The sequence below is a fragment of the Schistocerca piceifrons genome, chromosome 6 (genome assembly GCF_021461385.2).
Source record: "Schistocerca piceifrons isolate TAMUIC-IGC-003096 chromosome 6, iqSchPice1.1, whole genome shotgun sequence".
Lineage (NCBI taxonomy): Eukaryota > Metazoa > Arthropoda > Insecta > Orthoptera > Acrididae > Schistocerca > Schistocerca piceifrons.
The window spans coordinates 37,292,598-37,320,569 of NC_060143.1; positions in this window are offsets into that span (position 1 = coordinate 37,292,598).

Here is a 27,972-nt window from a genome sequence, read left to right on the forward strand (position 1 = left end):
GGTTCGTCGAATGCAACTCTACACTTTCCCTTTCTGTGTCGTTGTTTCCCTCTCGGTTATATACTGCAGAGTTTTTTCAGATACTCAGATAATTCTCTCTCTATAGTGACTCCCACCGCATTTTGTTACAAGAACGAGAATATAGCTTTTTTTTCCATCTATGTGCTACACCTTTGCTAATAATTAATGTGTTCCCCCTTCTAAGTAGTATTGGATGCCAAAGAAAGAACGGAAAAGCTTTTCAGATGACGCTATTTAGTATACAATCTAACACTGTTAACCCTTTGTTTGTACCGTGAGAAGCGTGTTCTCAAGTTGTCGCTTGCCACACATCGCGGATTTCTGCTGTAGGAAGTGGCAGTAAATTGTGACGGTTTGTTGAACCACTTGATGAGTTGCAATTTGGGAGTTCTGTATGTCATGAACGCATTTGTTAAAGTTGTTAATATTGCCTTTTACCTGTATTAAACTTTTAAGAAATGATATATGATTCAGGTAATTTTATCAAACATTTGGATAAAAATATTGTTATGGTTGACATTGTTCTTACAGTTTGGACCATGAGTTTTTAAACATTAAATATTTGTTATTTACGAAAAAATTATTTTACACATAATTAATCATGCTGTTTGAGAGGACTGTATTCGTTCTTGCGTAGCTAGTTGACTTGAGAGAGATGTAAGATGCTGAAGTGCTTGCTTTAGGAATCCTGATCATGACGATTATGTGCCACTGAATATAAATAGGGGTGTTGTATCAAGCAACTTTGAAGGTAGAATAGTTTTAGCTTTTATCTCTTGGTTATTTAGGACTGTTTATTTATTAGAACATTTCAAAATACACAAAACCTTGGACTTTTTTTAGTAACTTTCAGAATCAGTTAGTTAGCTAGAACAATCTTAGTTTCGTCTCATAAGAGAAACAGACGCAAAACTGAAAGGAGATTCCCTCAACTGTCTGCGTGAAGTGCATTGAAGAAATAGGGTTATACACCAGAACAGTATATCTTTAATTATTCAGAAGCCAACGTTTAATTCAACTGTATCCTTAAATTCTTAGTGCAGCAATTAGGTAAATGTACAAAACATGTTATATTAACATGGCATGTAGATTTCCTGTCAAATTACATTAATTGTGATCCTTAATGAAAATAAATACAGCCCTTGTAATTTAATCTCCACAGTGCTTATCTATACTGTCCATAGAGCACTGGTTATTAATGCTTCTCTGAAACTTTTATTATACTTTTTCGAACCACTGCACGCTTCATTGTACATGGAACTTGGCGCAGGCCGGCCGTAGTGGCCGTGCGGTTCTAGGCGCTACAGTCTGGAACCGAGCGACGGGTACGGTCGCAGGTTCGAATCCTGCCTCGGGCATGGATGTGTGTGATGTCCTTAGGTTAGTTAGGTTTAATTAGTTCTAAGTTCTAGGCGACTGATGACCTCTGAAGTCGCATAGTGCTCTGAGCCATTTGAACTTGGTGCAAAGACTGTTTATGCGCTGTACTTGTCCGTTAGGGAAGTCACATCTCTGGCTGCTCAATAAAGCATCATTACGAGTGCTTTGATCCGGAGTCCTGTTGACCAATCAGGTAATAGGTAGGTGATAGTTTGAGTTCGCTTTGCACACGGCTGGACACACTAAGGTCCTTCTTCCTGCTAGCCCTGGCTGTACACTGCTTCTTCCTTGGACACCCCTTGCCGCTTGTATGGTTCTGTTTACGATATTACAGTGTCTGTGATGTTAAGAAGAACGATGCAATGTTCCTTCGGACATGCAAGCATGTCTGAAGGAACAGACGGTTCAGCGACTGCATGTACTCTACATCTGGATTGCAAGCGTTTTCTCAAGGGAAAACCCACTTGTCCGCAGCTCGTGGTCGTGCGGTAGCGTTCTCGCTTCCCACGTCCGGGTTCCCGGGTTCGATTCCCGGCGGGGTCAGGGATTTTCTCTGCCTCGTGATGACTGGGTGTTGTGTGATGTCCTTAGGTTAGTTAGGTTTAAGTAGTTCTAAGTTCTAGGGGACTGATGACCATAGATGTTAAGTCCCATAGTGCTCAGAGCCATTTGAACCATTTTTTTTGAAAACCCACTTACACTTTCTGACTATGTTATAGTGATTGAACGACTTGGTCTTCGTTTCGCAATATTTGAACATGTGTTAAAGATCTCTTTATATTTTCACTTGCGCTATGAAAGTTTTGTTTCCTACCGAGTATTACATTAATAAAAGTCTTATCATGTTGTTGCTCATTCATGGATCAAATATTCGTACAACGAGGGAAGTATTTTCAGAACATAATACATCAAGAACTCCGCCTTGCATTCCGCATCCGTTTAGTCTCTCTTCGTTGTTCCTCCAACATCTCATCAAATTACTGCCTCTCAACCCTACCGAACACGTGCTAATATTCTACGCTTTACGCGAATTTGATCCCACCAATCCCACTGTGTCACCAATCTTGGTAAGATGTCGCCCATTTACAAATACATTCCACCATCCTTACACCTATACACTTACTTCATATCCCACCCCAATGCAACTTAACCGTCTGTCTCTCTCGGAACATGAAATTCGCTCCAATATTTGTCTTTACCACCAATAATGTTTCCAACTTATTCCATTCCACATCAGAGCTCTCTCTTCCCACTCCGTTCTTTAGCATCCCTCCCACTACTTCCATGGTCACCCCCAAACCCATCGTTCCTCACCGTCTTCCCAGTATACACCCTCCTATCTACCTTCATTTTCAGACAACACCCAACGGCCTATATATTTTCGTCAACAGCTCCCTCACGCCCTCTCCCTACAGGAAACCCTAAATTTAAGCTCCCCACAATATTTTACCCAGCATAGATCCTTCAGCTTTTTAGCGACTGCCCTTTCTAATGTCATTTAAATGTTTATTTTGTCTTTTTTTGTTTCCTTTCTTATTTCTTTTAGAAGTTTCAAACGGAGAGAACAACATTGTATTTTTGTAAAAAGCATCATACAATAGTCGTTTTAAAGATTTCAAATACGTTTTCAAATTTAACTCCAATGAATCTTATTATAATGTCCTTATTCATATTTTGTAGAAATGGCAGAAGAGTGGGATATTCTGCCGAGTGGCAGCACCTCCCTCCCTCCCCTCCCCGCATGAAATAACAATAAAGCAGAAAGTGTTGTTCATTTATGGGTCAAAAATTTCGTACAACACGTGGAATATATTCAGGGCGTTAGCACTGAGGTCATAGAGGTCATGTACTCAGGTAAAGGTCAAATAGGAAGCAAGGAACTTTCATCCTTTTTAATGTACCGCTTATCCTACTGACTTCTAATATATTGGTAAATGTGATGTACATGTCCAGACAAACAAATGGTTACAGTTTCAGAAAAATTCGATGATTTATTCAAGAGGAAGAGCTTCCCAAATTGAACAACTGAACAACACGTTGGTCCACCTCCGATCTTTATGAAAGCATTATTCGGCTTGCTATTGGTTGACAGAGCTGTAGTTTGTCCTCCTGGGGAATATCGTGCCAAATTCTGTCCAAATGGAACGTCATATCATAAAAATCCCGAGATTGGAGGGTCCTACCCATAATGCTCCAAACTTCTCAGCTAGGGAGTGATATGGTGACCATGCTGGCCTAGGTAGGTTTTGGCAAACACGAAGACAAGCAGCAGAAACTCTCGCCGTGTGTGGGTGGACATTATCTTGCTGAAATGTGTGCTCAAGGTGGTTTGCCATGAAGGACAGCTAAACGGAGCGCAAAATATCGTCGACGTACCATTGAGCCGAGCTGTAAGGGTGCTACGGATGATAGCCAACGGGATGAAAAGAAATGACATCCTAAACCATCGCTCCAGATTGTCGGGCCCTGTGGCTGGCGACGGTATTGAGAACGTTTGGAGCATCATGGGCAGGGCCCTCGAACCAGATCGGAATTTTGACAATCTAATGCGCCAGTTGGGCAGAATTTGGCACGATATTCTCCAGGAGGACAACCAATAACAAGTCGAATAACGTCTAGAATGAGTTATTGACTTACTACGTTTGTGAAGCTCTTACTTTCGAATAAATCATCGACTTTTTCTGAAATCGTGACCATTTGTTTGTCTGGGCATGTACATCACATCTACCGATTTCGTTCCATTCGAATACTTCCTTCGTGGTGTGTCATTTTTTAGAGAGTTTTTTGGCACCAAGGCACGTTGTTCGAACATTGTCTGTGGCAGGGACTTATCGGCCTCAGCCGAGAATTATTAACCAGTCGATTCTGGCGCTACTTCGGGAAGAAAATAGTTGGCCCAATACCCGTTCACAGAGCTATACACTCCTGAAACCTTACTAAGTAACCGCGGTGCATCGTCTGACCATTTCAGATACAAACGATATTGCGGCGCCCTTCGCTTATGAGAATACTGACTGCCATCAGCTGTATAATGGAATGACAACGATGAAAATTTGTGCCTGACTGCGACTCGAAACCAGATTTTCCGCTTATCGCGAGCGGTCGCCTTAGGCTACCAGTAGACTATTCGAGCACGACTCACTACCAAAGTCGCACTTCTATATGTCGTCAACCATGTGCCTACACCTGCACACGTACATCCATTATGTATATTCCCGTACAGGGGAGACATTGTACTTGAAAGTCGCTTGTGCTTCAGATCCTGTTGCTCGAGGTCAGTAATGCCACAGGCTACTGCATCCTGTGCATTATGTAGAGGCTGGTTCTGAACTGCTCGTTTTTTTCCTCTTGAAGTATGACTGTGTTATCGCAGCACATGAACTCACAGAGCAGTCGACGTTGGAGTTCTGAAAATCCTCATTATTACTCCTTCAGAGTTAACTACACTCCTGGAAATGGAAAAAAGAACACATTGACACCGGTGTTTCAGACCCACCATACTTGCTCCGGACACTGCGAGAGGGCTGTACAAGCAATGATCACACGCACGGCACAGCGGACACACCAGGAACCGCGGTGTTGGCCGTCGAATGGCGCTAGCTGCGCAGCATTTGTGCACCGCCGCCGTCAGTGTCATCCAGTTTGCCGTGGCATACGGAGCTCCATCGCAGTCTTTAACACTGGTAGCATGCCGCGACAGCGTGGACGTGAACCGTATGTGCAGTTGACGGACTTTGAGCGAGGGCGTATAGTGGGCATGCGGGAGGCCGGGTGGACGTACCGCCGAATTGCTCAACACGTGGGTCGTGAGGTCTCCACAGTACATCGATGTTGTCGCCAGTGGTCGGCGGAAGGTGCACGTGCCCGTCGACCTGGGACCGGACCGCAGCGACGCACGGATGCACGCCAAGACCGTAGGATCCTACGCAGTGCCGTAGGGGACCGCACCGCCACTTCCCAGCAAATTAGGGACACTGTTGCTCCTGGGGTATCGGCGAGGACCATTCGCAACCGTCTCCATGAAGCTGGGCTACGGTCCCGCACACCGTTAGGCCGTCTTCCGCTCACGCCCCAACATCGTGCAGCCCGCCTCCAGTGGTGACGCGACAGGCGTGAATGGAGGGACGAATGGAGACGTGTCGTCTTCAGCGATGAGAGTCGCTTCTGCCTTGGTGCCAATGATGGTCGTATGCGTGTTTGGCGCCGTGCAGGTGAGCGCCACAATCAGGACTGCATACGACCGAGGCACACAGGGCCAACACCCGGCATCATGGTGTGGGGAGCGATCTCCTACACTGGCCGTACACCACTGGTGATCGTCGAGGGGACACTGAATAGTGCATGGTACATCCAAACCGTCATCGAACCCATCGTTCTACCATTCCTAGACCGGCAAGGGAACTTGCTGTTCCAACAGGACAATGCACGTCCGCATGTATCCCGTGCCACCCAACGTGCTCTAGAAGGTGTAAGTCAACTACCCTGGCCAGCAAGATCTCCGGATCTGTCCCCCATTGAGCATGTTTGGGACTGGATGAAGCGTCGTCTCACGCGGTCTGCACGTCCAGCACGAACGCTGGTCCAACTGAGGCGCCAGATGGAAATGGCATGGCAAGACGTTCCACAGGACTACATCCAGCATCTCTACGATCGTCTCCATGGTAGAATAGCAGCCTGCATTGCTGCGAAAGGTGGATATACACTGTACTAGTGCCGACATTGTGCATGCTCTGTTGCCTGTGTCTATGTGCCTGTGGTTCTGTCAGTGTGATCATGTGATGTATCTGACCCCAGGAATGTGTCAATAAAGTTTCCCCTTCCTGGGACAATGAATTCACGGTGTTCTTATTTCAATTTCCAGGAGTGTATGTCTTAGAACAATAGTAAAAGGTTTTTTTACACTTTCCGTCCGTGTTTTATAGAATCTCTTTCCTTCGTACTTTAACTGTGCACTAAATTTTAGACTCACGTCTACAGGGTGAAAATTATTTCAAGGACAAACTTTGGGAGGTTGCATGGGACACCAAAACAAACTTTTTTTCTAACGTCGAAATTACCTGCAAGCATTTTTTAATCCGGCAGAGGGCGCGAACGTTTTCAGCACTCGTGCAATTGCGGTTAACATGGGAACGAATCAGACGGATGTAAAAAAAGTCCTTCATGAGCAGCTGTTCATTTCACTTAGAGCCTGTGCACAACCCGGAAGCACATAATCATCCACTCGGCTGTGCAATGTTACCTTTAATATATTTTACATTCCCGTCCTCTGTGTTGTTTACACATAAAGCAAAGTTCGGGCCTGGTGGGGGTCCTCAACATCCACAATTGTCATGTTTTTTGTGTGAGGTTAATCTACATTGAAGAGCCAAAGAAACTGGTACTGAAGTAGTGCTGGAGGGAACTGACGCCATGAATCCTGCAGGGCTGTTCATAAATCTGTAAGAATACGAGGGGGTGGAGATCTCTTCTGAACAGCACTTTGCAAGGCATCCCGGATATGCTCAATAATGTTCATGTCTGGGGAGTCTGATGGCCATTGGAAGTATTTAAACTCATAAGAGTGTTCCTGGTGCAACTTTGTAGCAATTATGGACTTACGGGGTGTCACATTATCCTGGTGCAACTGTCACTTATCAAAGTGTTCGCTTGTCATATTGCAGGATAATACGGTGGGTGGGCATTTTGCTAATCTGAAAAGGAGCCCATGAAACAAATCCATGTGATGAGGTGGCAAAGGAAGAACATAAAATACTTCATGAACTACAGTATCATATAAATGTGTTATCCACAACGAAATTCTATAATCAATTGTTGCCGCTACCGGTTTTGTTAGGAGTAGAAGTGACACTTATACTGTTGCAAATAGATTGTCTGAAACTTACTCCTCTGCCTGAAAGCAAGAAGAAACATGTCCAGTATCTCGATAAAAATATGATTCCAAAGAATTATTGCAATTGTTATTATACAGACGTTCTCAGTATTAGTTGAATATTTGAACCGTTCAGTATGATTCGACCCTTTTAGTGTCTGATAACTGTTAGAGTTGTATAATGCTAAATTATACTATCTTTTGACTAACAACTCTGAGTTTATAAAAGGTCTTGTTAAATATATTTAATTTCTGTTAATATAACGTGTTTGCAGCAATGGATACGAAGACCTATTATCTTTCCTACACAATGTGTGAATTAATTAGAAATAAAATATTATTAATATGCACAAATAGAACATCAAAAGTGACATATGTATGTGTTTTATTCTAGTAATTGTGTCAGAACGCTAAATAACCAACAGATGCATGTCTGATAACTGCACTAAAAGTGACATAACTAAAACAAAGGGCATTTCTTTGGGGTAATTCTACAAATTACTAAAACATCGCTTGATTCTGGTATTATGTCCATTCTCGTTAGTACTCCTAAATTTGTTTGTCTTAACAATGTTTCGTTACTGTCAAAACTTTTTTTTACCGAAAAGCTGGCCTTTTGTAGTTGTGTCACCTTTGTGGTAAGGTGACCTCAGAGTTGTCCCAATCTAGAGGCGTGTGCCAGCGAACAGTTCCCACAAGATTAGTGACATGCCATTAGTAAACATGTCTGCAAAAGTAATGTGTGTGACAGAACTACTTCGCCTGCAAAATACATTTACTTCTCATTTACCGCTCTGTATCTGGTTTCCGGCCACTCTTGTCTGCTATGAAAATGTATCTTCCAAAATAATTACCTTTTCGTTTTTCTTCATGTATTCCAGTACATGAAGAGATTGTATATTAATTTATAATATTTGCTTCAAGTTAAACAAAGACTACTGGTTTTCTCGTGTATTTATAAAAGGTAAACTACAGTTTACTCGTGATTTTTCAATATTTATATGGAGAAATTACTAACTTTTGGGAGAATTTATTACCTGTTGGCAGCAATTTATGAAAGTTGGTGAGAAGCGCTTTGTTCCATAGGGTGAATAATTTGAAAAAGGAGTACTGTGGGTTGATGTAGATTGTCTTCTAGCACTTTTATTATTTCATCTTTTGCCTTTGTCTGTACAGTGTAAAATTCGTACACGCTTTTTAGTAATATTATTAATTGTTGATTAGAATCGTCTTTGAAACGTATCAGAATGCGTCAAATACCAGCCTGCTGTTGTAATGAACTGTTGCTAATGAACATTTTCTGACAAATCCCTACATACCTCTGATACATTACTTTGCAGAAATTTGTCTTTCCGAAAGTGACGTTTTCTACATACTATAAACTATTCAAGCCGAATTAGGACAGAAATATTTGTTACGTATCTGAGCACAAGTAACAGCTTTTAATACTCACTTTAGGGAGGGCAACGCTTTGTCTACATACACTCCTGGAAATTGAAATAAGAACACCGTGAATTCATTGTCCCAGGAAGGGGAAACTTTATTGACACATTCCTGGGGTCAGATACATCACATGATCACACTGACAGAACCACAGGCACATAGACACAGGCAGCAGAGCATGCACAATGTCGGCACTAGTACAGTGTATATCCACCTTTCGCAGCAATGCAGGCTGCTATTCTCCCATGGAGACGATCGTAGAGATGCTGGATGTAGTCCTGTGGAACGGCTTGCCATGCCATTTCCACCTGGCGCCTCAGTTGGACCAGCGTTCGTGCTGGACGTGCAGACCGCGTGAGACGACGCTTCATCCAGTCCCAAACATGCTCAATTGGGGACAGATCCGGAGATCTTGCTGGCCAGGGTAGTTGACTTACACCTTCTAGAGCACGTTGGGTGGCACGGGATACATGCGGACGTGCATTGTCCTGTTGGAACAGCAAGTTCCCTTGCCGGTCTAGGAATGGTAGAACGATGGGTTCGATGACGGTTTGGATGTACCGTGCACTATTCAGTGTCCCCTCGACGATCACCAGTGGTGTACGGCCAGTGTAGGAGATCGCTCCCCACACCATGATGCCGGGTGTTGGCCCTGTGTGCCTCTGTCGTATGCAGTCCTGATTGTGGCGCTCACCTGCACGGCGCCAAACACGCATACGACCATCATTGGCACCAAGGCAGAAGCGACTCTCATCGCTGAAGACGACACGTCTCCATTCGTCCCTCCATTCACGCCTGTCGCGACACCACTGGAGGCGGGCTGCACGATGTTGGGGCGTGAGCGGAAGACGGCCTAACGGTGTGCGGGACCGTAGCCCAGCTTCATGGAGACGGTTGCGAATGGTCCTCGCCGATACCCCAGGAGCAACAGTGTCCCTAATTTGCTGGGAAGTGGCGGTGCGGGCCCCTACGGCACTGCGTAGGATCCTACGGTCTTGGCGTGCGTCCGTGCGTCGCTGCGGTCCGGTCCCAGGTCGACGGGCACGTGCACCTTCCGCCGACCACTGGCGACAACATCGATGTACTGTGGAGACCTCACGCCCCACGTGTTGAGCAATTCGGCGGTACGTCCACCCGGCCTCCCGCATGCCCACTATACGCCCTCGCTCAAAGTCCGTCAACTGCACATACGGTTCACGTCCACGCTGTCGCGGCATGCTACCAGTGTTAAAGACTGCGATGGAGCTCCGTATGCCACGGCAAACTGGCTGACACTGACGGCGGCGGTGCACAAATGCTGCGCAGCTAGCGCCATTCGACGGCCAACACCGCGGTTCCTGGTGTGTCCGCTGTGCCGTGCGTGTGATCATTGCTTGTACAGCCCTCTCGCAGTGTCCGGAGCAAGTATGGTGGGTCTGACACACCGGTGTCAATGTGTTCTTTTTTCCATTTCCAGGAGTGTAGAATACCAATATAAGGAAAAGAAAAGCGGAGGGCTTGGCTTTATCAGCTCCTTGCGGATATGCACGTGAACATGACATTGTCACTGTTCATCATTTTAAAACGAGCTGATAGTGAAAAAACAAGATTTTCCTGTTTATCACACAGCTGAACTCTTAAACACATGTCCGACTCACGACGTGTGTCATGTAAAACAGAACTATGATAAATGTGTATCAGTAATACGGACAACACAGCTTTAGTGGGAAATGGACTGCTCCTTGCATTTTTATTACAGAGTGCAACTACTACTGCTACTATTAAAGTATCTCGTGGTGCCAGTTGTCTCGATGTTGAATGTTGATGGACTACTTAAAATGTATTAGTTTTCATATAGCTGCACGTTCCAGATCAGGGACCGAAGAGAACTGGACGAGTCAAACTCGCAGCAGATCAGGAAATGACATTTTATCATTGGACGACAGCAACTTATGTTCAACGCACTGACGTTTCGTATAAGTTCGTATCGAGTGTGAAAAGTCACCAGTGTTAAGGTTCGGAGACAATGTAGTCTTCATGTGTGACAGTGAGAAATACTTTTACTAGCTCTTGAATGGAATGCACAGCCTTTGCATTTTCGTAAAATTTCTTGCGAGTCCGATGTGGATATTTAATACTTACAAACCTGATGTGGAGGAAAGTCTTTTAATTCTGCAACAACGTATTTCTGCTTTTCTAATGGCTTCCTTCCACAACCTAACTTGGCTTAAAGGTAAACAAATCAAAGGTGGAAGAGAATATGAGCGATAGAAGGGTAAATAGCATCCTGCTAAACATTAAAATTAAAGAACATTCAGTAGCAGGAGGGAAATAATTTGTCCATATCAAAGTTTAAGATTATGGAAGGGAGACACAAAAAACCCAGAAGTGCATTTGTGCATAAGAAAAAGACTTTCTTTAAAGAGGTTAGTGAGTAACAGGTGTCCACTTGGAATGGAAGAAAATGTCTCTGAAAATGCACCCTTGGGACGCAGCGTTATACGGATATGAAATATGAACAGTACGAAAGATAGAAGTAACTGGAAGCAATTACCATAGAAATCTATACAGGGTGAAAGTTATTTAAACGAACAGTCTCTGGACACCGAAACATTATGTTTTTTCCCCAATGTGATATTTTCCTGGGGACTTTTAAACCAGTAGAGGTGTTTGCCTTTGGATGAAAATGAAATAACAAGCTCTGGGAGGTTGCATGAGGCAATCAAAGCATTTTCATAATGTTTTTTTTTCCAGTAAGGAAACGAGTTTTAATTCTTTATTACAAAGAGACAACAACATTAACACAACACGATTACATCAGTTGCAGGAGAGTTTCAAAAGTGACTTCATTGACTTTAAACAGAGATTGCACTTGTTGATCACGTCCTGTCTAACACGGACAAAGACTATAGGACTGTCCTTAATTCCTACTGCTCCTCCTGTTATTCAGGCAACCAAATCCTTTCCCGATGCTACAGTGGTTTTGTAAATAAGTTTCCTCTTCTCTCTTCATACAAAAAAAAAAGTCCGGATGGGTCAAATCGGGGTACCGAGTTGGCCGTGGTGCAGGACCATCAATACCAAACCACTTTTCTGAGGGAAACAATCGGTTCATGAATGGACACATAGGACGTCTGAAATATGCCGGCGGTACGTCATGCTGGAACTAAACGTGCTGTCTCATAGTGAGTGACAAGTCACACAGCAACTCGGGCAATGCTCTGGCTAACAAACTGTAATAATACCTGTCATTTAATGGACTCAATAGGAGATCTGGTCGAATCAAACACTCACCAACAATATATACCCACACATTCTCGTAGAACCGCAGTTCATGAGCACGAGTAAATGTGGCATATACGCTGAAGCTCCAAAGAAACGCGTATAGGCATGCCTATTCAAACACAGAATATTAACAGAGTGTTAACGGGTAGAATACGGCGCTGCGGTCGGCAACTCCTACATAAAACAACAAGGGTTTTGTCACAATTGTTAGATCGGTTACCGCTGCTACAATGTCAGGTTATCGAGATTTAAGTGAGTTTGAACGTGGTGTTATAGTCGGCGCACGAGCGATGGGACACAGCATTTCCGAGGTAGTGATGAAGTGCGGATTTTCCCTTGCGACCATTTCACAAGTGCTGCGCGGGGTGGCCGCGGGGTTTGAGGCGCTATGCTGCGGATTACGCGGCCCTACCGCCGGCAGGGAATTCACCCACCCACCCACACACACACACACACACACACACACACACACACAAACGCGCGCGCACACACACACACACACACACACACACACACACACACACACACACACACACACACACGTTTCATGAGTGTTACTTGAATATCAGGATTCCGCTAAAACATTAAGTCTCCCACATCACTGCGGCCGGAAAGAGATCATGCAAGAACTGGACCATTGACGACTGAAGAGAATCGTTCAACGTGACAGAAGTGCAACCCTTCCGCAAACTGCTGCAGATTTCATTGCTGGGCCATCAACAAGTGTCAGCGTGCGAACCATTCAACGAAACATCATCGATATGGGATTTCGAAGCCGAAGGCCGACTAGTGTACTCTTGATGACTGCACGACACAAAGCTTTACGCCTCCCCTGGGCCCGCCAACACCGACGTTGGACTGTTGAAGGCTGGAAACATTTTGCTTGGTCGGACGAGTCTCATTTCAAATTCTTTCGAGCGGATGGAAATGCACAGGTATGGAGACAACCTCATGAATCCATGGGCCCTGCATGTCAGCAGGGGACTGTTAAATCTGTAACTGTGTGCGGCGTATGCATTTGGAGTGCTATGAGACCCCTAATACGTCTAGATACGGCTCTGACAGGTGACATGTACGTAAGCATCCTGTCTGATCACCTGCATCCGTTCATGTCCATTGTGCATTCCGACGTACTTCGGCAGTTCAGTCAAGATGGTGTACTCAGTAATGAAACAAAGCATCTGCCAGAAATATCAACCCTTAAACAATGTGTCTAATATTGTATTTTAATACGACAATATGCCATCTTAGACAAATGATAACACTTAAAACACTTGACAATGGCACTTTGAAGCCGAAATCATGTTTGTGTAAGTGTAAATGTAACAGTGTAAATAAACAACAGTCTAATAGCGGTACTGACTTTAAAGAAATATATTATGTTGTGGGTTGGCAGCAGAGCCAACGCTGTGTTATTAGAGGAAGCCGAAAGGCACGCGTTTTAGCTCACGCAGGCTGGCGTGAGGTCTGGAACAGGACAAGGAAATTAGAATTTAGAAAAAACGGACGTAGCTAGTGGAATACTTAACTTTAGTCCATAAATGGTGAACGTCGTCCTTGACGGTACATTATTACAGTATCAATAGTAACTGGTACTGGCGCCTTGCTAGGTCGTAGCAAATGACATAGCTGAAGGCTACGCTAAACCTTCGTCTCTGCAAATTAGAGCGTATGTAGTAAGTGAGCCATCGCTAGCAAAGTCAGCTGTACAACTGGGGCGACTGCTAGGAAGTCTCTCTAGACCTGCCGTGTGGCGGCGCTCGGTCTGCAATCACTGATAGTGGCGACACGCGGGTCCGACGTATACTAACAGACCGCGGCCGATATAAAGGCTACCACCTAGCAAGTGTGGTGTCTGGCGGTGACACCACATATTATGACTGTGGTCCACATTATGAAAAAAATTATTAAAAAAGTTCTGTTGACATTTGTTTAAAAAACTGGGTTACAGTGTAAAACATGCAACTTCTTTTTGAGCGTGAATCAAAAGGGAAACACTTACAAAGTCAAATGTGCATCTCTTTGTTCATTTGTTGTCTTGGAACTACTGGAGAAAATTCAAGATTTTGTGACACACAGAAAACGAATTTAAAATTTTTTGAAACATTTTGCCTTGTTTCTATTGGAAAGTCTGCGGTTATAAATTTTTTTTGTAGTAACCACAGCAGTGGTTATATTCTTCCTTTAGTGGCGCCTGCTCCTCGCTGTCTTCAGCAGACTTCCGGTAAGTAAGCGGTGTGATGATGACCAGAACAGTGGTCGAAATCGACCACCAGTAAATAAATAAACACCTTTAAGCGACTGGGACATTTTTAACACAAAAAAATATAACGAAAAATTTTGTTTTTGGGAAATTTGGTTTAAAGTTATATTTGCGTATTATGTACAAATTTTTGTAATAGTTTTTGCAATTAATATTTTCCTGCACGATATTCAGCATCATCTGACTCGCAGGCATCTTCTCTTCTTTTATTCTGGGCTCTTCTTTGTTTTCTCTCCTCTTTTGTGTAACTGAGTGCAGTTACGTCTGCTTTACGAATTCTTGAAAATTCGATATTTCGTGACGCCAGTTTAGTGTCTGCACCTGCATTAAATCCTAGTCTCTCCAGTACTTAAAATTTTTCTTGCTACGCCATCTTTAAAATATAGTATCTAATACACCAAATTTTAATGTTTCATAGAGTACAAACATAGTTGTTGGTAAACGATTCCAAATTACAAAGTTCAAACTTTCATTGAAGTTTTGAGTTTCACCTTGTAACCACTTCTTGAGTAGATCATTATTAGCAAGTCCCTAAACACTGGTTTTACTGTGCTCATAGCTGCTAGTGGTTAAGAGTGATTGTTCTTATTTTCACCAGAACATAACGCCGATTTACATTTGCATCAGCTTTCAGGATCGCTTGTGGGTCTTCATCACTTGATACTTTATGTCCATACAGCTCTTTTCATACTTCCAAAATTATTACAGTTTCTTCTCATGGCTAATCCATAATAAGTTTGCAGCTTATCTATTTTAGAACTTGTGAGACGTCCTTTCCGTGCAAGTTTCTTTGCAAATAAATAAAAGAAACACATCTTCATCTCGAATCGACAAACGACGTTCAGCTGTCGCCTAGGTTACAGTCTGGTAAGTCACTGAAATGTAAATCAAAGATGCTTGCATCACATGGAGACAGCACGAAGTCATGTGCCTGAAAACTTACAGAAACGCAAAATTCGGGCATGTCACTTGATGTGCAACGTATTGTAAAACTGTCAATATACCGGGAAATAATCATCAATTGCATGAAACGAAGTTCATTTTACAAACAAAACCGCAGAGCATCCGAAATGACAAAAAAAAAAGAAATTTAGAATTTTTGAGCTGATTTAGCGTGTCTCTCCCCTCGAAGATAAATTTTAATAGTTTCGAGGTCGGTCAGTTATAGTGATAGGTCTTACGAATGAGCGAATGAGAACAGCATAAGCTCTCGAGGTTAGATCTTTGGATTTCGTGACCATTTCGAAATCACTGACTTCTGCCATGACAACACGTATACCAACGCGAACGTTCAGTTTACTGCGTCCTTGGAATTGCTATGAGCTTTCCACTCGTTCTCTCTGGCTAACTGTTTTACTGCCGGTAGAGAAAGTTAGTGCTTTTTTGCTTTGCTTTCCTTGTACTCTGACATGTTACACTGACCGGACTACACGTTACGGTGTTAATGTGTCGAATAAATCAAACGGTCCAATAAAGTGCTTACCGAACGACCTTGCGCATAAATGTCGCTACTTCTATTTGGCGTTACGCAGACAGACAATTATTATGAGAACAATTTACGTAATACGTGATTACGTGCGTACTTGCTGGACTTGGGGCGTAATATGCTTCGCGACTTGCGCTCGGAGAAGTACATCATTACCAAGTTGTGACCGTATTACGATAACACACGAGTAACACCAATTGGAGAGTGGAAATGCCTAACAGAATCTGGAATCGCCTGTAATTCAAAGCAAAATTATGGTGTGTAGCTCTCCACGTGATAGTTTACAATCGTCTTAGTGAACATAAGACTTGTCCATGTTCGCGTCTGCAGACCTAGCCGAAGACTGTAACTACGGCTGGGTTAGCGATTATCGAGCACAGCCTTGAGAACCACGAAACAAAACTGCGGTTCTCGTTACTGGAGAACGGAAAGTGATGTTTACTGCGTGGTACGCTATATGAAAGAGTGCTATTAACATGAGATTCTGCGTAACACAGTTTTCGGGAGAGTGTCTCAGGTGCATTCTGGTAAGCTGGTGAAGAACGCAAATTTAAACTAAAGCTACATTTTTTGGCATAACTGGGTTTTGGATGTCATGTCCATTTTTCAATTACAAAAACGTATATGTCAGCAGCATGCCGCCAGCTCCCGCACTGTACAAAAATATTTGCATATTTTGTGTTCCAGTGGACGGAATTTCGTCTTGCTTTGGTCGTCATGCCTTTTCAGGTTGATGCACAAAGTGCTACAGTGGTAACAGCTCACAAATTCGAAACACGCAACTGTGAAACACAAAACCTTCATAATATTTCTCATCTCAACTGCACCCTCAGAACCTTGCTAAAAGATCGATGTTTTTGTTTACAATACAAAGTCCATCCACTGGTCCCAACAAACAAAGTTCTCAACCATCTAACTTTAAGCAAAGAATATTGTGGGAGATGTAACGTGTTAATAAAAGACAAACGTAAGAGAGAACACCGATGTACATGCCGCGGCCCGCAGGTCGCATATGGCCTGCCATTACTCTGAAAGCACCCCACCCCTCACCGTTCCTTCTTGTAATTTTATCGTTTTTTTTCATCTTTCACTTTTACTCATCTTTTACTCATTTTTTTATCTTTTTGTTCACCTTGCATTAAATACATGGGCGGTAACGTTATGAGTGCAATGGGAAATCCACTGTTAAACGCAGAGAAGAGAGAGAGAGAGAGAGAGAGAGAGAGAGAGAGAGAGAGAGAGAGAGAGTAGATAGGTGGGAAGAGTTCACTGAAGGCCTTTATGAGGGGGACGAATTTTCTGATGGCTTGGTAGAAGAAGAGACAGGAGTCGATAGGTAAGAGACCGGGGATCCAGTATTAGAATTTCAGAGAGCGTTAGAAGACTTATCAAATAAAGCACAAGGGATAGCTAATATTCCATCGGAATTTCTAAAATAATTGGGGGAGGTGGCAACAAAATGATTATTCACGTCGGTGTGCAGAATGTATGAGATTGGCGATATACCATCAGGCTTGGGGCAAAACATCATCTACACAGTTCAGAAGACAATAAGAACCGAGAATTGTCGCACAATCAGCTTAACGGTATCCAAGTTGCTGGCAGGAATAGTATACAGAAGAATGGAAAAGAAAATTTATGGACTGCTGGACGACGACCAGCTTGGCTTTAGGGAAGATAAAGACACCAGAGAGGCAGTTCTGACACTTCTGTTGATAATGAAAGCAAACCTAAGGGAAAATAAAAGCATGTTAATAGTATTTTTCGATCTGGAAAAAGCTTTCGACAATGTAAAATGGTGCAAGATATTCGAATACGGATAACCTATAGGGAAAGACGAGTGACATACAGGAACCAAGAGGAAACAGTAAGAGTGGAAGATCAAGAACGATGTGCTAGTATTTAAAAGGGTCTAAGACAGGAATGTAGCCTTTCGCCCCTACTGTTCAATCCACACATCGAAGAAGCGGTGACGGAAACGAAAGAAAGGTTCAAGACAGGGATTAAAATTCAAGGTGGAAGGATATCACTGATAAGATTCGCTGGTGAAATTGTTATCCTCGGTGAAAATGCAAGAAGTTACCCAATGTGTTGAATGTAATGAACAGTGTGATGAGAGTAAATTGAAGTAAGGTGAAAGTAATGAGAAGCAGCATAGATGAGAACAGCGAGGAACTTATCGGAATTGGGGATCTCGGTATAGACGAAGTTATGTAATTCTCCTACCTAGGGAGCAAAATAATCCATTAGGGACGGAGCATGGAGGACATAAAAACAGACTAGTACTGCAAAAAGGGTATTCCCGGCCAAGAGAAGTCTACTAATATGAAACGTAGGTCTTCATTTAAGGAAGAAATTCCTGAGAAAGTACTTTTGGAGCATAGCACTGTATGGTAGTGAAGCATGGATTGTGGGAAAACCAGAAAAGAATCTAAGCATTTGAGATGTAGTGCTACAGAAGTATGTTGAAAATTAGGTGGTCTGGTAAGGGAAGGAATGAGGAGATGCTGCGTAGAATCGGCGAGGGAACGAATATTTGCAAATTATTGACAAGAAAAGTGGAAGTGGATGATGGGACGTCAGGGAATAACTTCCATGGGACTAGAAGGAGGTGTGGTGGGTAAAAACTGTAGATGAAGATCGAGATCGGAATACGTTCGCCAAATAATTGAGGACATAGGTTGTGATTGCTGCACTGAGATGAAAATGTTGGCACAGGAGAGAAATCCGTGGCGGGCTGCATCAAACCAGTCGGAAGTCTGATGAATCGAAAAAAATGTGGTGTCACCGCCAGACACCACACTTGCTAGGTGGTAGCCTTTAAATCGGCCGCGGTCCGTTAGTATACGTCGGACCCGCGTGTCGCCACTGTCAGTGATAGAAGTTGTATGAACCTCGGAAATTTTTATGAGTAGCATGACAATGGCAAAAAGAGCGTTCCTCTCCAAGAGAAGTATACTACTGTCAAATGGGTTGGTTCAAATGGCTCTGAACACTATGGGACTTAACATCGGAGGTCATCAGTCCCCTAGAACTGAGAACTACTTAAACCTAACTAACCTAAAAACGTAACACACATCCATGCCCGAGGCAGGACTCGAGCCTGCGACCGTAGCAGTCACATGGTTCCGGACTGAACCGCCTAGAAAAGCTCGGCCACCGCGGCCGGCTACTAGTGTCAAACACAGGCCTTAATTTGAGGAAGAAATTTCCGAGAATGTACCTTTGGAGCACAGAATTGTGTGACAGTAAATGGCTCAGAGCACTATGGGACTTAACATCTGTGGTCATCAGTCCCCTAGAACTTAGGACTACCTAAACCTAACTAACCTAAGGACATCACACACATCCATGCCCGAGACAGGATTCGAACCTGCGACCGTAGCAGTCGCGCGGTTCCAGACTGAGCGCGTAGAACCGCGAGACCACCGCGGCCGGCGTGTGTGACAGTAAAACATGGCCTGTGGAGAAATCGGAATAGAAGAGAATCGAAGCATTTGAGTTGTGGTGGTACAGAAGAATGTTGAGAAGTAGGTGGACTGCTAAGGTAAGGAATGAGGAGGCTCTATGCAGAATGGGCGAGCAAGGAAATATATGGAAAACATTGACCAAAAGAAGGTACAAAATAACAGTACATCTCTTAAGACATCAGAGAACAGCTTTTACCGCACTAGAGGAAGCTGTAGATGGTAAAAACTGTGAGATTTGAACACATTCGCCAAATAATTAAGTACTTAGATTGCAACCGCTTCTCTGATATAAAGCTTGGCCTAGGAGAGGACTGTGTAGGGGGCCGCAACCAACCCAGTCAGAGAATGGTGAAAAAAAGAAAAAAGACATTTCAGAAACGGCCGAAACTCAGTGACTGACTAGCAGCGTTCTGGGCGTCCTTCGTTTGACACCCACACTAACGATATTAGTCGTCGAGACCGGTGTTTACAGTTGAACATAAAGAGCCGACAAATTTCGCCTCAGTTCTAATGATATCTCTAACAAGTTCAGGTGCAGTGAGACACGTGCACGGCGGTTCCCAAAGGAGTTAACGCAACAACACAAAGAAACAAGATAAAATAGGTACAGATGAAAGAACATTATGAAATTAAACAATATTTTAACGTGTGATGAAACTTAGGTCACCATTTTGAACCAGAGAGCAAAAGACAAAGCATGGCATGGGAGCACGCCAACTGACCTGTGCGAAAGAAATACAGAACAGAACGCACCAGAGGGGAAAGCGACGCTGTTGGTCTTTTAGGATGTCCAAGTTGTCATCTTTCGTGATTATTTGGGAAATCACCGTACAATAAACAGTGCCTGCTGCTCATAAGTGCGAATGACCAAAGTCAATGCTGCAATGAAGGGAAAACGCAACGCGCAAAGTCCAGCTGACCCAAGAAACAATTGTAACAACTTGTTGAGAAATACTATGCCATCCTCCCTACAGCCCAGATTTGGCTCCCTCGGATGTTCAATTGTTTGGTCCATTCAAGGTGGCATTATGCGGGAAAAAATTCAGTAACAACGAGGAGCTCAAACAATTTGTGGGAGAGCGCCTCAAACAACAAGAAAAAGACTTCTTTGAGGTATCATCGTTCGGGCAAGGTGAGACATACGTTGGGAACTAGGAAAAGTTCCTTTCTCTAAAAATACAGTTTTTCCTACATCAGCTTGTCTCTTTAGTGACAGAACGCCTCTCGCATGTATACAGAGTGTAACATTATCTTTACAGTTTAGAAGCTGGTTGATGGTATTACAACACATTTGCTCACTATGAGAGTTGTGAGAATTTTGATTTGATTAACTTCCGATTCACATCATAAACAGGATACTTCCAGAAAAATTTATGAAAGTTAATTTATGGCATATCCTATCGAAGAAATTAAAAATATTTGTTGTCGGGCTACTCTGTGTCCTGCGTTGATTTTGTACGTCCATCCTTTCAGCACGAGGTCTCTGGGATGACAGCCGTTTACTATAATGACAAAAAATAAAAGTACCTACAGCCGTCCTTATGATTTTCAAAAATGGTTCAAATGGCTCTGAGCACTATGGGACTCAACTGCTGAGGTCATTAGTCCCCTAGAACTTAGAACTAGTTAAACCTAACTAACCTAAGGACATCACAAACATCCATGCCCGTGGCAGGATTCGAACCTGCGACCGTAGCGGTCTGGCGGTTCCAGACTGCAGCGCCTTTAACCGCACGGCCACTTCGGCCGGCCCCTTATGATTTTATTTTATTTTGTCGCTACCAGTTTCAACGCTTTATTGTGTCATCTTCACACCTGTATGTATAAAACATTAAAGACAGCATTATTAACTTGTCAATATATAGAATGTATATATGTGGGTCCTACATTCGGTTTATACCACGTCTTGGACGTTCATTTTGTAGATATGCCATAGTGTACGCCCCTCAACTCTGTACAAATAAGCATTTTATACTTTGACACGACACATAAGTCATGTACCTTCTTTTTACTTCTTTGTGAGCTATTGTTTCCTTCCATTCATCACCTTTTACACTTATTGTGTCTTACAGTAAGTTATTTCAGGGTTGTGCAGATAATGCATGTCCGACTCTCAAATAAAAATCATGAATAGTACTTGAAGAAGTTTTAATAGACTGTATAATTGTAGAATGTATTGTATGGAAATTCGTGATGGTATATTTTAGATATGTGACAATGAATGTACCTGTTCTTTCTGTCAAATGTTCGGTGTAAATTCATTTGTAGAGTCTTGCCATTGTTCTCATTCTCTTTTAATCTGTTTCTATGTAACTTGATTGATAAGTTGATCATACTATCTTTAATGTTTTATGCATACAGGCCTGAAGATGACGTAATGAAGCTTTGAAACTGGTAGCGACAAAATAAAATTAAATCATAAGGACGGCTGTAGGTGTTTTTATTTTTTGTAACGGTGCGTTGATTTTGGTCCCTGTTCATTTTCTTCACGGTAGTTGTGAGGATGTTAAATAGACTGTTGGGCACCCATGTTGTTCGATTTGTGTGAAAAGTGTGTAGAAATTGTTTGCTAGCTAGCTCCGCTTGCTCGTTTTGATTTACTGAGGTAAACTGACGATGTGGACGTATGTTTCTAGTTCAATGAGATCCACTTCCTTGCCTATGTTAGTTGTGTGTCATATCTGGAAACATTGTCCATGTTGATTCGTGTATTTTGAGTTAGCCGATGCCAGTAATCGCCAGGTCGGCGAATTGTACGGCGAATGACATCCGAAACGCCCCATTCCATTTGCAGAAATGTTCAGCAGGCAATTCCACCTATTTGCTGCGATGACTATGGTCCACAGTAGGCCTCGCACAGTTTGCGCCTCGGAGATGGAGGAGCATGTATTTGCACATGTAGAAGATGACCCTGAAAGAAGTGAACTGGAGTTACTGCGGGTATTAACCACACTCCTTCGTACTCAGTTCCACGAGAGCAGTTGCCTTATCCATATGTGTGTGTGAGCTCGTCGGTCAGCAGACCACAATGCCTGATTACGGTTCTGGCATTGACTTCTGCAGTAGATTGTTGAAAATCCGATGCTTACTGCCTGCATTTACGATTGAGGCATGACTCACAGGAAATGGCGTAGTAAATTACAATAGTACGCACTTAGGGTCGCTCAGTATCAGTGTATGAGCAAGACTCATAGGGCTATACAGTTGACCGAACAGATTAACAGGTGCCGTTTATCAGCACTCTCTGCGCGATGAAGTACCAGCACTATTGGAGGACGTCACTCATGCAGAAAGACAACGACTGTGCTTTATTCACGGCGGATCACCGACGGTCCGACAGTACCCCACCGCAGCGTCTCATGGGCGATGGCGTCTTCTGACTTCGAGGACATTTAAAGGCATTGGTTTGTACCCAACCCATCAGATTTCGCAGACGTTACAAGAGCGTGTGACCACTGCATGCAGTACATCTACATAAATAATCTGAAAACCACTGTGGAGTGCATGGCAAAGGATATGTCCCACTGTACCATTTGCTAGGCCTTTTGCCATTCAGTTTAAATACGAGGTGCGGCTAGAAAAAAACCGGACTGATGCTGGAAAAAACATTTATTTACAATTATTTACAATTTCATGTTATCTCCTTCAATGTACTCTCCTCCTCGGTCTCTACACCGCTCCATACGAATTTTCCACTGTTCATAGCAATGCTGCAGATCATAATCGGTAAGTCCATACATTACTTCCGTCGCTTTTTCTTTTACTGCTTCAACAGTCTCAAATCTAGTTCCTTTCAAAGCTGACTTGACTTTAGGGAAAAGAAAAAAGTCACAGGGGGCCAAATCAGGTGAGTAGGGTGGATGATCTAAGATGGGAATGTTGTGTTTTGCCAAAAACGTCTTCACTGACAACGCACTGTGAGCTGGGGCATTGTCTTGGTGAAGGATCCATGACTTTTTTCTCCACAAATCGTTCCGTTTTCTCCGTACTCGCTCACGTAGGGTAGCCAGGACGCTAATGTAGTAATGCTGATTCACTGTTTGTCCCTCTGGTACCCAATCAATGTGCACAATCCCTTTGATGTCAAAAAAAAAACAATCATCATTGCCTTGAATTTCAATTTTGACATTCGTGCTTTTTTTTGTCGTGGAGAACCAGGAGTTTTCCAATGCATCGATTGGCGTTTAGTTTCGGGATCGTAAGTAAAAAACCACGATTCATCGCAAGTAATAACATTTTGTAAGAAGGTGGGATCACTTTCAATGTTTTCCAGGATGTCAGAACAAATCATTCTTCGGCGTTCCTTCTGTTCAATTGTGAGACACTTTGGAACCATTTTTGAACACACTTTGTTCATGTTGAAACTTTCATGAAGAATCTGCCTAACACTTTCCTTGTCAACTCCTGTTAACTCAGACACTGCTCTGATTGTTAAGCCGGCCGAAGTGGCCGTGCGGTTAAAGGCGCTGCAGTCTGGAACCGCAGGACCGCTACGGTCGCAGGTTCGAATCCTGCCTCGGGCATGGATGTTTGTGATGTCCTTAGGTTAGTTAGGTTTAACTAGTTCTAAGTTCTAGGGGACTAATGACCTCAGCAGTTGAGTCCCATAGTGCTCAGAGCCATTTGAACCATTTCTGATTGTTAAACGGCGATCTTGTCGAACAAGTTTACCGATTTTTTCAATGTTTGCATCAGTTCTTGCTGACAATGGTCTGCCAGTGCGAGTGTCATCATTGGTGTCTTCGCGGCCATCTTTAAATCGTTTAAAGCACTCAAACACTTGTGTTCGCGATAAACAATCATCGCCGTACACTTGTTGTAACATTACACACGTTTCACTTGCAGATTTTCCTAGTTTGAAACAAAATTTGATGTTAACACGCTGTTCTTTCTGTACACTCAACATTTTCCGACTACGTAAAACAGACGCCACGGGCAGACTGAGTGCAGGAGGCAGATGAAACTCGAGCAGTAGGCGGAGCGAGAGTCACGTGACAGGCCACGCGGCTTTCAGCCTTATTGCATTCGTTTTATTGTTTCACCAGTACTAGTCCGGTTTTTTTTCTAGCCACACCTCGTATAGAGTGCGGGAAGAATGATTGTTTAACTGCGTCCATGCGCACTGTAATTAATCTTATCTTGTTCCAACAATCTGTGGGGAGCGAACTGTGCGGCATTGTAGTATATTCCTACAGTCATTATTTAAAGCCGATTCTTGAAACTTTGGAAGTAGGCGTTCTCGGGGCAGTGAAGTGTATCTTAAAGCGTCTGCGAGTTCAGTTACTTCAGCAGCTCTGCAACATACTCCCACGACTGAAACCAACCTGTGATCATTCGTACTGTCCTTCTCTGTATACGTTCAACGTATATCCCTTGTTAGTTTCCCTTGGTACGGGTCCCACACATTTGGGCAGTATTCTAGGGTGGGTCGCATGAATGAGTTTTAAGGAATGTCCCTTTTAGGCTGATTGCATTTCCATAGTATTCTACCTATTAACGGAAGTATGCTCCCTGCTCAAGCCACGACGGATCCTACGTAATGGTTTCATTTCACCTCCATCCGAAATGTTACATCCAGGTATTTGTACGAGTTGACCGATTTACATTATAAACCTGCGCGGGGTAGCTGCGAGGTTTTAGGCGTCTTGTCACGGTTCGCGCGGCTTTCCCTCGTCGGATGTTCGAGTCCTTCCTCGGACATTAGTGTGTGTGTCTTTCTTAGCGTAAGTTTCTTTAAGTTCAATTAAACAGTGTGAGTTTAGGGACCGATGACCTCAGCAGTTTGGTCCCATAATACCTTATAAAAAATTTCCAAATTTACATTGTAGTCACAGGATAATATGCTTTTTCGTTTTGTGAAGTGCGCAGTTTTACATTACTGAACGTTTGAAGCAAGTTTCCAAAGATTCTACCACTTTGAAATCTTATCAAGGTCTATCTGAACATTTGTGCAGCTTCTTTCAGACAATACTGCGTTGTAAATAACTGCATGATCTCTGAAAGGCCTGATTTTACGCAATAAATCACGCAAACGTGGGGGTTGTTAATTAATCTAAATACCTAGGAAATACAGTTACGAACGACTTAAATTGAAACATTTCTTCATTTTGATACAAATTTAATCAGCGCGTTTGACCATAGGTGTTTACGAGAAGACGGCTCCCGAGCGACTAATATCGACTCATAGAGCTACTGAAACGCGCGGAAAATGTTTAATTCCTGTTGGCTAGTATATTAAGCAGCCAACCAGATCATCTCGAACACTTCTATACTCTCTGTATTTCTAATGTCAACCAATCAGATTACCACAAGTAATTTAGACTAGAAATCTCGTAATTCCGAAGCTAAATAAAATTTAGCGAAAACAAAATACTATTCCTTTCCACACAATAAATAACTAAAAAATTTAGCGCTCAACGTCCCTTCTGGTTGGCTTTTACAAAATCCAGCTCACTCGGTCAGACATCACAAATTCCCCTACTGCACAACAACTTTCTCACGCATACATTTACGTAGTTTTAGTAAAATATTACGTTTTCACTTGATGTGTGTCCTCCACTTACTCTCTCAGTCTCTCCAAAACACTCACACAAGCAAAACAAGATGTTTGATTGTTCAAATGGCTCTGAGCACTATGGGACTCAACTGCTGAGGTCATTAGTCCCCTAGAACTTAGAACTAGTTAAACCTAACTAACCTAAGGACATCACAAACATCCATGCTCGAGGCAGGATTAGAACCTGCGACCGTAGCGGTCTTGCGGTTCCAGACTGCAGCCCCTTTAACCGCACGGCCACTTCGGCCGGCCACGATGTTTGAGTGTGAATTCCTAATAGACCAAATTGCTGAGCTCATGTGTCCCTTGACTTACACACTACTTAAACTAACTTATGCTAAGAACAACACACACACACATGCCCGAGGGATGACTCGAACCTCCGGCGGGAGGGACCGGGCAATCCGTGACATGGCCCCTCAAACTGCGCGGACACTCTGCGCGGCTAAACAAGATGAAACAATAATTTTCAAAGTACTTTTATTTACCTTAGAAATCTGTAGTAATGAAACTAAAGAAAATTCCAGAAAATTTGATTATATGAACCTATCCTCTAGATGGTAGTATCAGTTGACACTACAGATGAATACATCACAGTCCCTAACTCAGTTTCACAATGCCAGCTCGGTTATTATGTATTTTAGGTACAAATTTGTATCTCCGAAATTATTGAAGTTATTGAGTTGAAAATTTTTCAAGAGTATGGTTGTGTTATCCATAGAATTTGGCATACTAGTATGAACAAGATCGGTTAATATTTAATAGTACTTAGATTCAGAGAAATGAAGGGTAAGTATTGCACAGAGCGTTAGTCAAGTATACGGCTCGCTCGGTCCAGTAGCCAGTGTCGGCTGTGCCAAGGTGAGAACCAAAATCTGCACTCCTCCCGGTTCCACGGCAAGCTACGCTTTCCATGTAAGACGACAATTCGTAATAATTTGCTACGTTACAAGAGGTAGGGCCAGCCGGAGTGGCCGAGCGGTTCTAGGCGCTACAGTCTGGAACAGCGCGACCGCTACGGTCGCAGGTTCGAATCCTGACTCGGGCATGGATGAGTGAGATGTCGTTAGGTTGGTTAGGTTTAAGTAGTTCTAAGTTCTAGGGGACTGATGACCTCAGCAGTTAAGTCCCATAGTGCTCAGAGCCATTTGAACCATTACAAGAGGTACGGTAGACGTCAAATGACATCGAGCGATCCGACGTCCCACACGCCACCGTGACTAACCTGTTGAATACCTACCTAGCAAACAAGTTTCCAAACGGTTGTGGTACGGAAACAGTACGTTCCTGGACACGGGTTCCTATTCAAAATATCATGTACTCACTCCATCCTACGAGTATTAGGAATTTTTAACGGGAAATTCCTAACGCCCTATAAAAACACGAGTTCGTTCACACTATCGCTGCAAACAAGGAAGTAGATTATGTCTCAAGCTTAAGGGCACACCATCTACACAGTGATGCTTGCGAGTCACAGAATTTTGGCCTCATTGGTGCCATCTCTGTGCTGGACTGAGAACCATTAGAGCGTCCCACTGTGTGGGCACGCCCCTCCCGCTGTAGAAGTACCGCAAGGACCACCCCTCTAGAGAGCTTCAGGCCCTTATCGCGTTAGTCACAGCTGCGGTGTTTGTGCAGCGATGGCGTGGGGCTGCCCGTAGTGATACGTGCGTGCACGGATCCTGTGCCACGGTGACGCACTTATTCACTCGGTAAACGTCAAGCTTGTTTGGGTAGCAAACAAGTAAACAAGCACGACGGCGACCTTTACTGATTAACCGTTTACGTGACAGTACACTGTATAAACCAATAGTTACCTTAAGTAGTTGGGAAGGGAATGCTGAGTAAATCTATAAATATTCTATAGCTCATTTATGTTCTCCAAGGAGTAAGGAAATATGACGACGACAGAAATCAGGACATTTACTGGGGAAAGATTTTGCTATGATTTGTTCTTTAGGAACGCATGTCACCTTCTTGCGCACGTTTTTACTTTGCTTGTTTCTTTATTGGCGGTGATATATTTGTAGAAATTAGAATTCCGTACTTGCTTAACATCATATTGGGATGTCAAAACAATGTGTGGAATGAAAAAATTCTCCACTTTAAGAAGAAAGATTGAAACGTCCCCTTTTGAATAATTATACAAGACTGTGCTTTAACTGACACACAATATTTTTTAGCGCAACGCAATCAGACTTTCAAAAATCTCTGCAAAAG